At 46.7% G+C, this 14,790-nt stretch overlaps 1 protein-coding gene across 4 annotated transcripts in view; it reads left to right on the forward strand.

Annotated features, from left to right (window-relative positions):
- Nucleotides 1-3,981: 3,981 nt before the first annotated feature.
- The window catches only part of RERE (arginine-glutamic acid dipeptide repeats), a 338,755-nt gene continuing 327,946 nt past the window's right edge, over nt 3,982-14,790 (forward strand). For all 4 annotated transcript variants that reach the window (XM_066606873.1, XM_066606875.1, XM_066606872.1 and 1 more), the window contains exon 1: nt 3,982-4,251. The gene's annotated coding sequence lies outside the window, so the exon portion shown is untranslated. The remainder of the gene's footprint in view (nt 4,252-14,790) is intronic.

The raw sequence follows: 14,790 nt of genomic DNA on the forward strand, positions 1-14,790 counted from the left end.
TGGTGGAATGCCCGCAGCAGGACTGTACGGAAATTCCGCAAGATTTCTGCAGCAAAAAGGCTGCTTTAAAACCTGCGCCACTTAGAGAGGAGAGTCTGCAGCGGAAACAGTGATTCAATTGAAATGTCACGGATTTGAATTCCGCGCTGCATATCAGTTTCCGTGCTGCTTGTCGGCAGCGGATTGTCGGAGTGTGTGAATGAGGTTTTGCCAAATCTCATTCACTTTACTGCTTAGTCTCGGGCTTAAAAATGCATGCAGAATTTCTGTGTAATTCCACCTTGTGTGAACCCAGCCTTAAACTTTAAATAGGGGAGGAGAGTTGACGCCAAACTGAATTTTTGCCCCGGGTGCAGGAAAACCTAGCTATGCCTCTGCCCTGAACTGATTAATCATGCTTTCTTTTACAGTATGAGGACAGCTGGGTGTGTGCATTGTTTACTTGGGGAAGAGATGGCCGGTGGAGGCAACAAGAAGCTATGGGCAATGCTCTGCTGGAAACCTTGGGTCCTTCCTGACATTCATGTGTATGACATGAACCACCTACCTAAACATTGTACCAATCAAGTACCCCCTCATGGTAACAATATGCATAAATATCAGTGCCCTCTTTTAGCAGGATAATGCATCCTGCCGCACCGCAATAATTGTTCAGGAATGGCTTAAGGAACATGAGAAAGAGTTTAAGGTAATGACTTGGCGTCCAAATTCCACAGATCTAAATCTTATTCAGAATCTGTGCGATGTGCTGGACGAACAAGTCCAATCCATGGAGGTCCCACCTGACAACTTACAGGACATTCACATTGGTGCAGATACTGCAGGACATCTTCAAAGGTTTTGTGGAGTCCATGAGTTCGTGAGTGAGAGCTGTTTTAGCGGCACAAATGGAACCTACGCAATATGGAGCAGGTGGTTTTAATATTAGGGCGCCTACCCACTTGCGTTGCCGATTTTCACGCGTGAAAAACACGGCGTTTTTGCGGCCTTTTTTGCGCGTTTTTTGCAGCCCTCCATTGACAATCATGGGTGCATTAAGAGAAAAATAAGGACACATGTGCAACTGACAGTTCCTATGTAAAAAAAAACCCACGAAACGGAAAAAAAACCCCAGATGGACAAGAACACATTCTATACTAATTGCTCTTGAGAAAAAACGCAAAACATCACAGGAAAAAAAAATCGCAAGTGGGTAGGCACCCTTATAGAGAGTAAGAAATAGACGCACATGTACCGAGGTAAAAGAGTCTAGGCCAATGACATACAAGCGTATTTGGGCTGTATATATATGCCTGTAATATGGATGAGTGCCTGGCTTGACCGCAGGTATCCTGACCCGAACATTGAGAATCATAGATTCCTAAGAGGCTGGGGGTTTAGGTCAGGATACCCGCAGTCAGGCTAGGACACTTGTTCATACTAGGGTGCATTCACATGGGCGAGAGCAATATTGGGCCATGATTTACGTGCCGATATTGCACTCTCCACCATGTGAAAGCCCCATGGATGCGAAGTATTGTCATGTGAAAACAGCCTTGCATCACTGTGGGGATTCCCTTCATCCCATTGCTTTCAATGGGGGCGCCATTGCAAGCAATGGGAGAACATTGCGATCCTCTGTGACAATAGCAGCAGGGGATTCCTTCATCCCCACGGCTAATCCCTTCACCCCTGTCGCGTCTGAAGGGATTTTCATACCGTGTCTGAAGGGATTCCCCATGGAGGTGATGGAATCCCCTGCTGCTGCTGTCACAGAGGATTGCGGAGTTCTCCCATTGCTTTCAATGGGTCCAGTGTTGCTGCCATCGTCCCCATCGAAAACTAGGCGATATTGCAGGAAGATAGAACATGCTGCAGTGTGTTTCTCACTTAGCATCGCATTGCGGTGCCATGCAAATATCACTCATGTGTATTAATTCATTAAAATGAATGGGGCTCATATCTTTGCATCTCGCAACGCACAAATCTCGCTGGATTTTATCACCCGTGTGAAAGCGGCCTTATGGATGCATAAATGTGGCCAAAATATGCTTGTATGTAATTGGCCTAAGGGGAAGTCTGGAGGGTTGCTCTAATTGAATACTGCCATATACTTGCCAACAGTCTTGATTTTGGTAAGGGCCCATTCACACAGGTGTATTTTCTGTAGGTGTGTTCTCCATTTTTACTGCGTCAATACGGACAGGCTGCTTTCAGATAAGTGTATTTTACCACTACCGGTATACTTGGTTCCGTGCTTTGCGGACCATAATATGGAGCTAATGTAAATCTTTGTAGCTATTCACACGACCAATTTTTTAAATGCAGCGTGACCTGTTTTTTCTGTTTTGCCTCCATCTTGGTATTTATTGCCCTTGTGCAGATATGGATCAGTACTTGCACAGGAGAAAATAAAAAACAATGAAAGTAAATATGGAGGAAAATACAGATAAAAAATGCTGATATACAGCTGTAATGTCATCTGAAGCGTGTTCATATTACGGTTCCGTATTACGGATGTTACAATATGCTCGCCTGAAAGCGGCGTTACAGGAAGTTAGTGCATTCAGATATGTATTTTTCTTTATGCATAACCATGTTGCACGAAAAAAAATTGCAGCTTGTCCTATTTTGGGCCATATTCACAGACCAAAATTGCCTATTAAAGTCTATGCGAATGTAGAAAAAAACGTAGCGAACGCAGATGTTGCTAGGAGACAGAAAAACAAACTGACATCAGTAGGGTCTTCTTGTGTTGTTTTCTGTGCAAGTGAGGCCTCATGCCCTCGGACGGGTCGGATTCTGACTGCGAAATCTTGCAGCAGAATCAGACCCTGTACCCAGGCAGTGACCCTCGCGTACCTGTCATATGCCGCATATGCACAGTGCAGAGTCATGCCGGCAATGACGCGGATCTGCCTCAACTCTGAGCGGGATGGACGGCTTCCGTTGACTGCAATGGAAGCGATCCGTGAGAACCCCGCACTAGAATAGAACATGCTGCAATTTTCCTCCGCAGTTGATTTTCGCTCGTGGGCATGCGAAACCGTTTTTCTTGCATGTCCTATGGGGAGTATTTGCTGCGGGATCCGGAGGCGAACGTTCCGGATCCCACAGTGCAAATACAGCTGTGAGCATTGAGCCTGAAAAACAGATGGCATACGGATGTAAAAAAATGCACATACTCAAAAAACCCGCATGCAACATGCACATACACATGCAGTGAAATCAGTCCGTTTTTCATGGAGCAAAATTGCATACGGCCGTGTGAATAAGCCTTAAGAGCGGTTCCGAAATCCTGTACAAAAGTGGGTGTTTTGCAGCGCTACCATTATTTAAGGGTATTCTCGTGGCAGGGCCAGAATGTCCCAGATGTTACAAGCATGAAAGTTACAGCCAAGCTCTCTGCTTGCTGTTGGTGAATGAAAACATTCTAGTTTACATCTAAAAAGAATGGAAACCTACGCCGGGCTAGCGCTTATCACATAAATTTGTGAACTGTTGGAAAAATCAAGCGCGACCACAGGCGATCGTAAACAGCCTATTTTATTAGGTATGTTCTTAAGCCTTAATTCCATCGCATTTCCCAAACACCAACTTCATTCATTCATTCAATGCCCTGCTGCTAAATACACCAGAAACCGTTGAATTATACTAAACAGATAAAATAAAAACTGTCGTCATACACCACCAGAACGTCACTAACACACAAAACCCTTTCTCACACACACACAGCTTTCATACAATGCAGACTTAGAACTACAATTCCCGTCAGGCATAGCGGCGCAGTGACGTCACAAAAGCCCGGATGTCGTGCTCATACGCTCTCTCGCCCTTGCTTTGCCTCTTTTTTTTTTCTTTAATCACTTTATTTAGCTCTGTTATTGGGGAACGTCACACTCGACGTTAGGATGGGCGGGGTCTGGAGCACCAGCCCCACCAATGAGGCGGTGCTTTGCTAAAAGTGGGCGGGGATAGAGGCGGTTGCTGGGAGAGGAGGAGTCAGTTGGTAGAGAGTCACACACAGAGTCAGTCCCAGGCACCGGGAGAAGCCGGCCCTCTCCATCCATCACAGCCTCACTCCCCCGGTGGCTATGATCACTGTGACACCGCTGTAGGCCTCAGGATACTAAACTCCAAGGGGAACCTCGTCCCACACTGTGCGCTGTCTGGGCAGAGCCGAGCCGGGCCGCCCTCCTCCTCCGCCGCCTTCTCCCTTCTTCTCTGCGGGGTCCACACAAACCTTATTGATGGTGTAGAGCATCTGGAAAGGTAAGTGTCCGACCCCCCCCTCCCGGTGAGGAGTGAATGGGAGGGATGGACCCCCCCTCCTACTGCACCCCCTCCTATGGGGACCCCTAGTGGCCAGTGCTGGTATAACCACAGCACTCCTATCTGGAGGGGGTGGCTGCTGATGTGTTTAATTGCTCATTATTCCCTATTGTCCTCCTGGCACACAGGCCTGGGGGGCCCCTACACACAACTTTATTTATAAGGATGCTCCTGTCATCTGGACACTCCGATAATTAACAAAGGGAGTCGTTACGTATGTTGTACAATCCTTTATCGTTCGTAACGGACGCGCCAATTACCTGATTCGCTTCCCAATAAACGCCTCGCCGTTGATGGATATAGCGTACGCGATTCAATATGGCTTCCCGTCTGCTGGTTGATGTGAATGTTATGTGGTGAACCGTTTACGCCTGTGGCCGCCATTGCCTTCGCTCTTGGATGGCCGGATTTGCGTATCGTTGTGACAAGTTCCTGTGTTTTGCTACGTGCCGCCATGTTTTCTTTTTCTCTTTGTCCATGCGATGTTGAGCGCTGAAGGTGATTGTGCGACATGAAGTAGTTTCCATATCGACCAATCAGATGACAGATGTGAGTCACTTTTAAAAAAGACAATTGTAATGCGGTTCGCCCTTTCTTCCTTTTTATGGGTGAAGAATGGCGCACATGCTTGAGATCACCATTCGCGTTAGGGCTCGATCACGCGGGCGTACGAACTTTTGGTCCACGAGAAGCGCAATGTTTTTGTTCACGTTTTTGACACACGCAAATTAAAACGCGAGGAGGGCCAATTCATCCCCCTGCCTGCTGGCAACATACGAATACGCCCGCGACATCCGTATTCACTGCGTTTTTTTTATGCCCCCACAGACTTGCATGGGATATCTCACAGACCCAAGTAGCACTTTTTTGTGTGTATTTTACGCTCATCTGATTGCACAAACTTAATTCAATCGGTCCGTCGTGTTCAGTCAATAAAAAATACGGACCACACATCCCCCTCCCCCCCCCCCCGTGTGATCGCGCCCCTGCTGATCGGACTGGTGTTCCCCGTGTAGGTGGTAGGAGCCCGTACGCTGCCGCCTGCGCCCATTCTGGGTCTTACTCTGATTATTTGTGAAAGAAAGTTGGAGGAACTTCTTGTGATTCACTCCTGAGATCTCACGTTGCCGTTTCCCCTTTTGGTTTGGCGTTGGTGGTCCGTGTTTACGTTGGGCTGCGGTGTGAGGATTTCTGTACCGGTCATGGACTTCTAAGGCTTAAGGCCGGGGGTCATAGAGGTCATTGGAAATGTCGCTTCACCGTCGCTAATTTACATGGAAGGCGACCTGTTGTATTGTCACACGGAAAATCGCGCAAAAGTGCCAGCTGTTACTCTGAGCTGCACTTAAGAAAAGTGGAAAAATGCCCGGAGCGACCAATCGGCTTTCGGCAGTCATTCTGTGACGAGTTAGGCAGAGTTCGCATTGTGTTTAACGTGTCCACCATATACGCTATACGCGTCCATAGGGGTCCACTAGTCACATGACGTCAAGAGCACCGAAGGCCTCCGACTGGGCAGCATATGTTATATGCCGAGAGATACAATGTTTCATCCACTGGAGTCTTATGGGGAAAAATCGATATTGTATAACGCCCGCTTTTTTTTTTTCTCGCTTTAAACCTGGTAGCTGATGGGCGACGGGTCGCGATGTTCTCACTACAAACAGTCCACAAGACCAATCAGTCCTCTTAAGGCCGGGCTCACATCACCATATGGTAAAATGCTGCGAAAAAACACGTCTTACCGATGTGTGGAGCTGCGTATCACCGCGTTTGGGATCACGTATGACAGCGTATCTCACGCTCACCGTCCTGCACCGGCTTCCTGTTTTTTTTTTTTGTTGTTATCTCTTAGTAATGTTGCGTAAAAACGCTGCATGTACGCGATGTAACTTGCGTATTTACAGCGTTGTCGTACGCTCCCATAGAGATGAACAGGGCTCTACTGTGCGTAGTACGCGGTAAAATAGAACGTGCTGCGCTCCTATTTACGCGTGTATTATACGCTATGAATGGATCAATGAAAATCGATGTACTTTCATTGACGCCATTCAGCGCCTATTATGCATGCGTAAGGGCGCCTGCAGACAGGCGGAAATTCCGCGGCGGGATGCCCCGCAGAATTTCCGCCCGTACACGCCTGCATAGGATTGCATTACAATACGCAATCCTATGCAGACGGCCGCAGTTTGTCTGCGCGAAATCACGCGCAGAAAACAAACCGCGGCATGCTCTAATCTGCGAGCCCCGCACATGAAAGAGTCGGAGCTGCGGGAGCGGGTGAGTTCTGCGCTGCTCTCTGCAGGCGCTCGGGTTGGGTCCCGCTGCGAGAATTCTTGCAGCCGGATCCGACCCGGCCGTCTGCAGGCGGCCTAATATGCAATTAAATTCCGCTTGTGTGAGCCCGGCCTAAGATGGGCTCACCTCTACGTTGGAACCTCCGGGTGACGGTTCAGTCGCAAATCCGGGCACGCGGAAATGTTTAAATCCGTATCGCAAGTGGTCCAGACGGCTCGCCATCAGTCATGTGCAGCACACATTGTGGTTTCAAATTTTTTTTCTTTGTTGTTGTTTCCTGCATCCTGCCCACAATGTCAATTGCGGACGGGCCGTGGGTCACATGACTTCTATTGGCTTCAATGGAAGCCGTCCGTGTGGAGTCCACACAAGAATAGAGCGTGCTGCGGTTTTATTTCCGCGAGTGGAAACTGTAATCGCTGTCCGCTCATGTGAACGGAAATGCCAGTGCTCTATTCTTGTTAATGAACACGGAATACCACGTATCGTCCGCGCGGGTGACTAGGGCAGATTCCGCAATCCATATCCAGTCGTGTGCGACGGCCTTAGTAACCGTGCTCCAAATATTAAACATGTTAAAATGATTATTTTTTTTTATATCCTAAAATTTGAGCTAAACCGCTGTGATATACTGTTTATCAGCGTAGATCAATAGACTCGCTATCTCAACTATCTGAAGGCCCTTTTACACGGGTGGACAGTTTCTGGGACGACTACATGAGCGCTGATGTCACCACTAAGGTCGTCGGCACTCGTGCAGAGCGCTTACACAGAAGGACTTTACCGCTGGGTTCTCATCCACTTCTCGCTCAGTGCTTCCCCTTCTATGGCGAACGTTTACACGGAACGAGAAGCCAGCGAGCCAATGAGGTTCTTTTTAAAGCTGACTGAAAAGTCAGACTAAACAACCACTAATGATAAGTGAGCCATTCCCCCCCCCCCCCCACATTCACACTGAACTATTATCGCTCAAATTCGTTTGTTTGAATGAATTTTGAGTGCTAATTGTTACGTGTAAATGGTCTTTACAATAGAGATCGACATCCTGTGGGTTTAAAAAAAAGCGTGTCATGTGCAGCAAAACGCTCCACTGACCCTAAGGCCCCCTGTCCATAGCATTGCTATGGAAAGCGCTGGCACCTGTCCACGAGCGGAGAATCATTGCGATTCTCCGCTCGCGGTAGGCAATTTGCAGCATGCTGCGAATTGCCCCGATTCTCCGCAGTTAGCCTGTTAGATAGGGCCGACCGGCGGAGATTCGGCGGCGGCTCCTGCGGCGGAGCTTCACCACGGGATACCGCATCGCCCGTGGACAGCCGGCCTAAAGAGCCACAAATGCAACCGCGCTGTCTGTAGTGTTTGTATAAAGTGTGATTGTTCTCTGTAAGATAAACCAAGTAATCCTGTAGATATGATACATTTTAATGGCTAACAAAAATACATGATGTCATAGCGAGCTTTCCAACCTGCGCAGCTCTACAGGCTGACACCATACCAAACTTCTTTCATTTTAGTTTTTGTATTTCACGATAGACTTTAATAAAATATCTCACCTTGCAGTAAAACAAAAGTCAGCAAAACAGCATGAAAAATGTGGTGCTTGCCAGCAAAACAATGTGTTAAACCAGTCTGAGTCCGGCTTCACACCAACCGATTCCTATTCCGGAATCCGCGGTCAGCGTACGCATTGAAAGGTATGTACTTCCGCTTTTACCTTCACACTTTCGGAAAAGAATTGCGTATTCCGTAAGTGGAGGAAAAACCACAAGCATGCTCTATTTTGCTGCGGACTTCACGTGGACGGCCTCCATGGGGGAGGGGGGGTAGTAAACAAATTACCTGCGGAATAAGTTGGCACTATACAAATAACAAGTCCCTTCCCTCTTTGTACCTTTGTTGGGCTCCTGGGACTGAGTGACAGTATGAACCGTACAGAGTGTCCGCCTTTGAGTGAGTTGTTGAGTGAGTTGTGCCGCGGGGGTCCTGGATTTTACCTCTGTACTGGGGGGAAACTTGCTACAGAAACAGACTATCTGCTACAATTCTACTCGGTGTTATGGCATCCTAAGGGCTGACAGACTCCCTGGCGTGTGATAAGTTGTGATATGTTAATATCCCGTATATGAAGGCGCAATAAAAGCCTTTTATCGCTTAAGGATAAAGATTTCGGGCTGCTTTCACTGTTATATGCCTACTGCATGTGTTTTTGTTGCATATGTGCATTTCTTACAGCCGTGTGCCATCCAAGTGTCACCAGTTTTTCACGTGCAAACAAAAAAATCTGCAAGAAGACCCAACCGGTGTCACTTTTTGTCTTATTTTCAGTCTCCTGACAACATAAGTAAAGGCATATAGCACACGCCTGCGTTCGCTGCACTTTTACGCTTCCATAGACTTCCATGGGCGGTTTTTGTTTTTTTTCCCCCCTACAGACCAAAATAGGACATGTGGCAATTTTTTATTTTTTACTTGCCACACTTTCACTCATGCATTTCTTTACTGCAGTTACCGCTGAGTGTTGAATGCCGTGTTAATCGCGGTGTAACGCTCCCATTCTTTTCAAGGGAGCCTCGCAGACGTGCTCAAACCTGTCTGCTCTATTTTGCCACGTTTTCACGCTTTCTAACACACCTCGTCACCCATCACAATTATGGGGTGCGTTAAAAACCGCTGTCAAATGCAGTAACCTGCGGCCAAAAATGGTGCAAAATTGCGTCAAAATGCTGCAATCGAAATCGCAGCAGTTTGCTGATGCTATGTGTGAGAGTGGCCTGAAGGTGCTTTCACACAGTCAGCTGGGGTGCGGTTAAAATTGCATCGGAAAAAGATTTTGGACATGTGGTGTATGTGTTGTATTTTTCCCCTCTTTCTAAAGCCTGGTTTAGACGCAACGATTATCACTCAAAAAAATCTTTTGAGCGATTTTTGAGCAATAATCGTTGTGTGCTTTTTTCTTTTTTTTTTACAGTGCAAGGTGATTCATGAATGGCTAAGCACTAGCTGTAATTGGCTGAGTGCTCAGCCAATGGCTAAGCACTAGCTGTAATTGGCTGAGTGCTCAGCCAATCAGCACAGCCCTTTCAGGAGGCGGGGATTTTTTTAAATCCCTGCCTGCTGAAAGTGCTGGACAGCAGTGTCAGGGATGAAGGAAACTCCTGTCACAGCTGTGCAGAAGTCTGCGGTATTCTCCATCTTTTCAGTAGGGCAGCGCTGCTGCCGCTGGCCCCATTGAAAAGACTGGCTATATCCCGGCCTCATCCTGGCTTTTTTTCTCGTGCTGCGAGGTGAGTGTTTCCACTTGCTCTCGCAGCGCAATAGAGAAAAAAACGCCAGTGTGTGTGTCCGCCCTGAATCTTGTGCGAGTTTTGTGCGCTCTTTTTAAATGGAGTCATACGCATGAGCGATGTTTGTTTTTTCTCACTGTGGGCGATAAAATCGCTACATGTCCTCTTCTTCTTTCTTTTTGCGTACCTTGGTATGTGTCGGCCATTACTGTGTGATACGCATGTGGGTGCGATGTGTGGTTTCCCATTAGAAGCTCTTCAATCCTCTATCCCACATGAGAGGATCGGAATTTCACAGAAGCAATGGGAGGAGTTTTTTGCTTGTAAAAACGCTTCTCTTCCGCAGGTAAAACGCACGTTGACCAGCGCCGTATTGGACCGTATTTTTGGCCCTATATTGTGTTCACCTGTGGGAAACCAGCCATGTAAAATAAACGTTTCACTTGTAAAAACTGTATTCGCGTGGAAAACATCAGAAGAACAGCAGAAATGCATGTTTTTGTGATGCGGTTTGTTAGGGCTCATTCACACGACTAATTTCTGTGCGCGTCACGCAGTGAATGGAGTTAATGAAAGTACATGGCTTTTCATCGATACATTCATATTAGTGTGTAGATACATGTGAGAAAAAGATCGCAGCATGCTCTATCTCTCCGCGTACCACGCAGCGCGCGCCCTATTGTGTATGGGCAGCGAATGGACGTCAATACATACGCAACCCCTCTACGAAACAGAAGGGAAGAAAAAGAAAAAAGGTCGCACTGCGGATGACCGTGTACGTGAGATACGTGGTCTCTGCCGGCTCGCATAAACCGGTAAACCACCGGGGGATCTCCCGCCGCGTTGTACGCATACGGTTGTGTGAATAAGGCCTTAACCTATATATAATGGGAAGACCCCCTCCGATTTTATGGAATGAATGCTTCTGCCTGGTCGCAGGGGGGCGGTCGAGGGTCATGTATACGCGGCGTCGCAGGCTGCGTTGTGCCGGTGTCCAACAGATCCCGCTGATTTATAATAGACTCCGTCCGGTTCTGTAGGGGTGGCCAATGTTTTTACGGAAACCAATAGCGCTGCTGGAGTCGGCGAGCGCAGTATGTGTAAAACAAGTCGGCTAATTAAGTGTTCGTTCAGTGATGACAGCGCTTATTAGAAGATGTCAGCTGTAGTGGTGCAAACCGGGCCCAGGGGGAAGAGGTCATCTGCCGGACAGGGACTTCCTGTTCTCTATATGTTGTGAGGGTGCAGACCGGTGGGCAGGGCTGACTTCTCTGTGCCCATGTTTATAAGTGGCATTTCTACACTTCCTGTTGGATTTCATATTTCTTCTGTTTATCACGAGGGGGTAGGAGGTCATTTGTAGGCTGTGCACATCAGTGATGGAATCATTTTATTTCTTTTTACATGCACTGATACATTGCAGCAAACCCTCAGGGCAGCTTTTGCTGTTGGCCAGGTTATCAGCCTCTGAATGCATTAAAAACTTCAAGTAGAGATCTTAGAAATTGCAATTTTTATAACAAATGTGTTTTTATAGTTTAAAAAAAAAAGTTTTTTCTGTTCTAATACCTTTAAAAATTATCTTTAGAAAATGTGTGTGTGTGTGTGTATATATATATATATATATATATATATATATATATATATATATATATATATATATATATATATATATATATATATATATATATATATATATATATATATAATATTTATATTAGTTGTTGTTTTTTTTTTGTTTTTTTTTTCTTTGCCGGGAGTGAGGTTGAGCAAAGCAGTGCAGTTCTTGCATTGTTTTTTTTTTTGCTTATGGAGTTCACCATGCAGGATGGATAAAGCATAATAAATTCGATTTTTGCAAATGTGGCAATACTAAATATTTGGGGTTTTTTTGTCTTAATTTTTTTAAAGTTCAAAATTGGAAAATTTATTTTTTTTTCCACTTAAAGTGAACTTGTCATTTCCCCACAACACAATAAAGTGTTAGGGAATGTGACAGGGAGTCAGGCAATGTATTTTATACTTGCCCGTTCCGCAATCCAGCGGTGTACTTCTCTGAAGTTGGTGCAGCTCATGAAAATCTGACTCTTTTCCGAACCCAGTGTATGCTCTCCCATAGACTTGTATAGACGAGCGCTCACACAAGACTCAGAAACGAGTCCAAATTGTAATAAATCTTAAAAAGTACATTTTACGTTTTTAGTTTCCATAATTGACTTGAGCTGGCGATCGTTTAATCACTTGCTTACACAATAAACTGCAATACGCAAGTATTGTAGTAGATTGTACATGTATTGTCAAAATAAATTCAGCACCTAGGAGTTCTCGCAGTTGAATGAATCTTTCTCCGTGTGATTGTAATGTTGATGTAAGTTGATATATTACAATATCGGAGCAAAAGGAGAATTTAGTGCAGAAAGCGGAAAGCTTGAAGGGCGGCTCTAAGGCCACTATCGCACATGCTGTCGTCAAAATACCGCAACGTCACCGCCATTTTCGGAAGCAGGTTCCTGCCGACAGACAGTGGGTTTTAGCGCATCCCATCGTTCTGATAGATGATGAGGGTTGTTAATTGCGGCAAAATAGAGCAGACAACGCTCGAAAATAGCAGCACTAGAGAGCACCGCATTCGAACACATCTCTGTGAGGGCCCCATTGAAAACAACGGAGCGTTTTACTGCGGCGTTCGAAACGCCGAGGTACTTGCGGTAGAAAAGGCATGTAGGAGAGTGGCGTAATACCAGTCATCTAATCACGCCACAACCCTAATTATTTGCATATCTGCCTGAGATGTATCTGCATGCCGAGTTTGTGCGCGATGATTGATTTACTTTTTTTGACAGTGTATTTTGATAGGCGTTCAGTTAAGCTTTGCTACAGGCATGGCTCAACAGGCAAACGACCATGATATAGGAGGCCAGATGTCAGCTGTCCAAAAACTGCCAACACCCACAGTTCATGGAATTCTGATTTTACAGCGCCAAATTATGAGAAAAGATGTTTCGCCATTGTGGTTTCAAGGAGAATATAAGTATAGGCCAACACGGGCACACTTCTCTGCATGCTGGTAGTATTCTGTGTGGTAATGACAAACGCCACACATCCACTTGGTCTCCAGGATGGAGTTGTAACGGCATGCAGAATTTATAGCAACATGGCATCTCAGGCAGGTATGCCAATAATAAAAGTTGTGGGTGATGAACGGTTTTACCACCTGAGGTCCTAAAAGTGCTTCTAGCTTTAGTCTCGGAGGCTCCTTGTATGTCGTGACCTCTTTTTCCACTTCTTTAGAGCTTGTTGACCACTAGACGCCTCTAAGGGCTCATGCCCACAAGCGTCGCGGAGTAACGTGTTTAAAAACGCGAGTGATTGCGGAATTCTGCTGTCTCCATTAATACTATATTAATGGAGACCTCCTGCTGAAGAAATCTGCGGTGAAATAGAACATGTCGCAATTTTGTTTCCCGCAGCGGAAATCCGCTGCAGAATTCCACATGTGAGGATTGGCAGCAGGAAAGCTATTAGGGCTAATGCCCACGGATGAGTTTCTGCTGCATTTCTCGTGGCGGAAATCCGCAGCTATTCGGTTCTATTGAGCCTAATGGCTGTCCTGCTGCCAATGCTCACATGCGGAATTCTGCGCATTTCCGCTGCGGGATAAAAATCGAGACATGTTCTATTTCACCGCGGATTTCCGCACGCAGCGGGAGGTCTCCATTAATTTAGTGTTAATGGAGACCGTGGAATTCCGCGATCACTCGCGTTTTTAAATGCGGTACTCCCGCAGCGAAGATCCGCCGCAGAATTCCGCGAAGCTCATGGGCATGAGCCCGTATAGGCTCAATAGAACCTAATAGCTGCGGAATTCGCCTGTGGATTTCCGAGGCGGGAAATGCAGCTGAAATTAGCCCTAAGACTTAGAGATTTTTGCCAGTTAACAGTTTAGGAGGGGTGCATTATTGTAATGAGAGCTGCTGGATGGTCGTATCAACGGATTGCCGCCACCTTGGCCGTTCTGACTGAATTAATTAATAGGAGGTGTTGGGACCAGTGGATGCGTCAGATCACGCACAGAAGTCCAACAGGTAGAGAGTACCGAGCACCAGTAGAGAGTATGGTCTGTTCGCCCGACAAGCATGAGCAGCTCCGACTGTTTCATTGTCCGCCACCCAGAGACAGGAGGCGCTATCGTCACCAGCCCCGGTGTCTGTCGGGACCTTTTTCCTGCACTTGGCTAAAGGACATTTTGGTCTTGTGGCACCCATTATGTGTACTGGCTTTGACGCACACCGTTGCCTTCATTTGCAGTGACGATGTGAACGATGAAATGGGACTGCTACGGAGCGGAACCTGGTTGTCTTCAGCGACAAATCCAGGTTTAGTTTGGGCATTGATGACAACCATGTTAGTGTCTGGAGACCTTGGAGTGAGAGCCTCAATCCTGCCCCCTGCTGGTGTGATGGTCTGACAGGCCATCGCATATGACAGTCGGTCACCCCTAGTAGTGGCACAAGGGACAATGACAGCCCAGCGTTCAGGACATCCTGCAGCCACGTGTTTTCCTTTCATGGCGGCTTCCAAGAGGCAGCAGGATAATGATCGGCCGCACACACAAGGCTGTCACAGGAGCCTCCACAACATTGTCACACTTCTGTGGCCTGCCCGGTAGCCAGATTTATCACCAATACAACATGTATGGGACCATCTGGGATGCCAACTTCTACAGCTTAAGAGTTTGCATGTCCTAAAGGCTCAGTTAAAGCAAATGTGGACCGATATGTTGCAGGATACCATACAGAACCTGTATGCCTCCATGCCTGCCCATAGTACAACTTGTATCTGAGCTAGAAGCGGTAAAACAGGGTACTAGAGTCTCCATGCCCGCCTGTATCACATC

Source organism: Eleutherodactylus coqui, chromosome 6 (assembly GCF_035609145.1).
Source record: "Eleutherodactylus coqui strain aEleCoq1 chromosome 6, aEleCoq1.hap1, whole genome shotgun sequence".
Taxonomy (NCBI): Eukaryota; Metazoa; Chordata; class Amphibia; order Anura; family Eleutherodactylidae; genus Eleutherodactylus; species Eleutherodactylus coqui.